Consider the following 5,219-nt stretch of genomic DNA (forward strand, 5'->3'; position numbering starts at 1 on the left):
TACTCCGAACAACCTTCGGTACATCAAAACATATAAAGTCATAATATAACTGTCATCGTAACTTTAAGCGTGCGGACCCTTTGGGTTCGAGAACTATGTAGACATGACCGAGACGCCTCTCCGGTCAATAACCAATAGCGGGACCCGGATGCCCATATTGGCTCCCACATATTCTACGAAGGTCTTTATCGGTCAGACCGCATAACAACATACGTTGATCCCTTTGTCATCGGTATGTTACTTGCCCGAGATTCGATCGTCGGTATCTCGATACCTAGTTCTATCTCGTTACTGGCAAGTCTCTTTACTCGTTCCGTAATACATCATCCCGCAACTAACTCATTAGTCACAATGCTTGCAAGGCTTATAGTGATGTGCATTACTGAGTGGGCCCAGAGATACCTCTCCGAAAATCGGAGTGACAAATCCTAATCTCGAAATACGCCAACCCAACAAGTACCTTTGGAGACACCTGTATAGCACCTTTATAATCACCCAGTTACGTTGTGACGTTTGGTAGCACACAAAATGTTCCTCCGATAAACGGGAGTTGCATAATCTCATAGTCATAGGAACATGTATAAGTCATGAAGAAAGCAATAGCAACATACTAAACGATCAGGTGCTAATCTAACGGAATGGGTCAAGTCAATCACGTCATTCTCCTAATGAGGTGATCCCGTTAATCAAATGAAAACTCATGTGTATGGCTAGGAAACATAACCATCTTTGATTAACGAGCTAGTCAAGTAGAGTCATACTAGTGACACTCTGTTTGTCTATGTATTCACACATGTATTATGTTTCCGGTTAATACAATTCTAGCATGAATAATAAACATTTATCATGATATAAGGAAATATATAATACTTTATTATTGCCTCTAGGGCATATTTCCTTCACCCGCGGCGCTCCGCACTTGCCCTTTGGCTTCGCCTCGAAGCCATGTCCGAGCACGTCTTGGGCCCGGGGGCTACTGTCAGCGTCCTGGGAACGGGGGTCCCCAGACTTGCCTACCTGCAGCCCACAGCGTGGCTCCACCATCGGCCCTGTACGGCCCATCTTCACCAGCAAGTACTCAAGACCCTTGCGAGGGGCCAAGCCTCGCGAGGCGGATGACACAAGACCTCCTCAGGGGCAGCCTCACCAGGCCGGCTCGCGAGGGGCGGAGAGATCAAGGAAAGGGACACCTCATGAGGTTCCTGTGACGCAAGCCATGATGACCGTAGCCAGGCGGGCGCCAGTGCGCAGTGTCCTCGTTTCCTCTTTGGTGCTAAAGGGGCAAGCGGAGGCGAGGAGTCCTGAGGCATCAGGCAAAGGTTTCCATATCGGTGCAACGAGACCAAGACCAGCAGGATGACAGGACGGAGGTCACCGTGGAGCCCAAGACAGCATCACCACCAGAGCCTTTGGCAGGCGAAGACCACCTTTAGTCAGGATAACTTGTACTAGTTGTCCCCCTTTGAATTTGGCCGTTGTTGGATCCCTTCCCGCTCAATATTTGGGAAGAGGACCAGGGCCTCTATAAATAGGACTAGCCACCACCAAAGGAGGCATATGGATCTCACCTTGAACAGAGCCGTCCCACACGCGAGTTCACCAAGCACAAGAGCACCTCTCCTCAGGAGGTTGTTCTTCCCTTGTAACTGTTCATCCTCAGCCCGGGTTTGACGCGCTAAGCTTTGAGATCGCGGTAAGGATGAGGGCGTTATTAGGTAGGGAGAGATCTTCATGCGCACCCCAGTGTTCGAACCTCAAGGGTTTTGCCGGAACCCGAAATCCGACAGCGATTATCTACTTTAAAATACAATTCGTGTTATTTTATCGAGGCCACCGCCAGTGCCTTCTAGTGATTTGTCCTCTGTAATGATAATATGCAATCTGATGTTCAGTTAATAGTTTGGTCCTCTGAAATGTTATATTAAGTTAACACTTTTGTTCCAACAATTGCTACATTTCGTAGTACTGTTCTCAAGCATCCTTTGTTTTTTTAACTGTCTTATATTCTAAAACATGTTTCTATTCTGCAATTTCGTGCTCAGTTAACTATTTTGGTTCATTTGGTCTGCTATCCATTTAACTATTTGGTTTAGTTCTGCAATTTGATTTTCATTTGCTGTGGGTACAATTTTGTATTGTTATGCATGTGACACCAATCGAATTTGGCTGTACTCAACACATATTCTACTGATAGTATGGCAACTCTCAGTTAACCTTATCAAGATCTTCCTTATGTGTGTTGCAAGGAAACAATGGGAGACACTGCGGTTTACCATCGAGGTTTGTTCAAGAAGGGTCCTTTGGCTAATAGCACATTACTGTGCAGTTGCAGGAACCATTCTAATATTAAGGTTTCTTACAATTTGGTCTTGCACATGTAGGTCCTGCTGTCAGAGGCTTAGACCCATTGTTCGACCCATTTTGCATATGGGGAAATGAGATGTCCATGAATATCAGTCAAGTCAAGAAACTCAGAAAGATTGTTAGGATGAAGAAACTTGCGACGAATAACAGCAAGATCTTTGTTTGCACAATGAAGAAGACATCAGTCAACTATAGGATGGTACTAACTCTTTTACCTTATTTTTACCCCTTGCGCCATTTGAAAATTTATAACAGCGATTTATGCATAATTTTGTTTTCAGTACTTTTCAAAGCAGTTCACCGATGATTACCTCTAAAACCACCTGCATGGTCAAGAGGCGAGGAAGGTATTCATTCAACACCCACGGTACAATATTGAAGTCCTCCTGAAGAGGATGAAGGTTGGGCGGGCAATTATCCATAGCCACTGGCCTAATGTTGCAAGGACATTCAACATCACTGAAGGCTCAATATTTGCCTTCTGCTTCTGCAGTTTCCAAGATGAGATTCATCTGTCTATTTACCGTGTATGATGCTACTTTCCAAAGGTTTTTGATGCTGCATGTGAAACTTGGTGCTGTTGTGTAATGGCGTAACTGAGTTCCGGAGCTATCTGATGTAATTCGATTATAAAATCCTGGTTGCTGTTATACGGATATGAAATATCTGGTGTGTTTTATAAGAAATGTCAATTTGATTAGTACATGGATTGTCAATAATAGGCTAATTACCCTGCTTATTGGGGTTTTCTATTGCAGATGGTTACTCAGACAACACCGTGGGCGATGAACTCAAACAACCCACATGGTTTCTAGAAAGTAGGTGTGTTCGATCAACTAACAATCACACACGGCTTCCGGCAGCGAACTGTTTGCATTAGACCACCTTGCACAAACATTTCCACACAAAGAACTGTGTGTGATATACATACCTACGGAAATGTTTTTCTAGGATTCACCGTGTGGGATGTACATACCTACGGAAATGATTGGGTTTCGATGCCTCGCCCGATTGCACATGGCCCCATCCTGTGTCCCAGGAGGGCCTATCCCCGACGGTTTCTGGGTCGTGTGGGAAGGATCGCCCTATCGCCCACACTCACTTGGCGACGGTTCCAAATGCCGTCGCAGAAAGGGGTTAAAAACCATTTGTATAGCACATCGATGTACCGGTGTTGATGAATAGTGAGTGTTGTTGGGGGGTTGGATGAACAGTTCCTGGTGGGGGGTTGGATGAACAAGACCCCGTGGTGTTGCCGTTGGATGAACAGGACCCCGATCGATCGAGCCGGTTGGGCGTGGATGAACAGGACCCCGTGGAGGGATCGATGAACAGGACCTCGTGGAGGGATGGTTGAGCAGTAGCCGGTGGCAGGCTGGTTGAACAGTAGCCGGTGGAGGACCGGATGAATAGTAGCCCATGGAGGGGTGGTTGAACAGGACCCCGTGGAGAGGGCTGGTTGAATAGTAGCCGATCGAGGAGCGCGTGGTGGAGGCTGGATGAACAGGAGCCTGTGGATGACAGTCGCAAGTGGAGGCTGGAGGAGGTCAATGGTGGATGAATAGTCGCAGGTGGAGGCTGGAGGAGGTTAATGGTGGAGATGAACAGTAGCCCGTGGAGTCCCGTTTTGCGGTACGCCACACCCCTCCCGATGAACAGGACCCCTGTTTTGACTGTAGCGCTCCAACACAAGTCTGTTTCCTCCGTTTTACGGTACGCCACACTCCTCCCGATCAACCAGACCCCGTTTCGACCGTAGGAGGTCAAAGAGAAGTCCGTTTCCTCCGTTTTGCAGTACGCCAGACCCCTCCAGATGAACAGGATCCCGTTTCGACCGTGGCTGGTCGAACACAAGGTCGTTTCCTCCGTTCTACGATATGCCAGACCTCGATTCGATCGGTTGTTCCGTCCAAGCAGGTTGGATCACTACAAAAAAAAGACACATCCGTGACATTTTGGGCCGAACAAAAAAAAATTCTGTCATACTTATGACACTTCTATGACGATAATTGCGACAAAACCCGGTATCATCATAGATGTGCTGGGGTCCTACTTCTATGACAAAAATCATGACAGAAAATGGGCTTTTCGTCTTGGGCGGGCCGGAGACGTAGCTGCATGACATTCTTTGGGCCGTCCATGACGGAAAAACCATGGTAGAAGCGAGGGCGCGGAAAATATCGGGGAGTCCCCGGTTACGGTGGTTGGTCGGGGGCCGAGCGATGTGCGTTTCTCTTGTACATACGCGCGTGTGTGCGAGGCGTTGGGATCTAACTGAACCCGAGCGAGGCGTTGGGCTCTAACTGAACCCGAGCGATTGCACTGCAGGCTAGGCCTTACTAAACCCGAGCGATCGATCGATGGCTGCTAACTGAACCCGATCGAGCGATTCCTTCGCTACTGCTGCTAACTGAAGCTGATCGATGCTGCCTCTGGATGAACAGTGAGCGTTGCGGGGGGGGGGGGGGTTGAATGAACAGTTCTCGGTGGGGGTGGATGAACAGGACCCCGTGGTGTTGCCTCTGGATGAACAGTACCCCGATCGATCGAGCCGGTTGGGGCTGGATGAACAGGACCCCATGGAGGGCGGGATGAACAGGACCACCCCGTGGAAGGCAGGATGAACAGTCGACGGTGGAGGGCAGGATGAACAGTAGCCTGTGGAGGGGTGGTTGAACAGGAGCCCGTGGAGAGGGCTGGTTGAACAGTAGCCGGAAGAGTAGCGGGCGGTGGAGGCTGGATGAACAAGAGTCCGTGAGTGAACAGTCACAGGTGGAGGCTGGAGGAGGTCGACGGTGGATGAACAGTAGCCCGTGGAGGCTGGAGGGGGTCAATGGTGGAGATGAACAGTATCC

Source organism: Aegilops tauschii, chromosome 5 (genome assembly GCF_002575655.3).
Source record: "Aegilops tauschii subsp. strangulata cultivar AL8/78 chromosome 5, Aet v6.0, whole genome shotgun sequence".
Classification (NCBI taxonomy): domain Eukaryota; kingdom Viridiplantae; phylum Streptophyta; class Magnoliopsida; order Poales; family Poaceae; genus Aegilops; species Aegilops tauschii.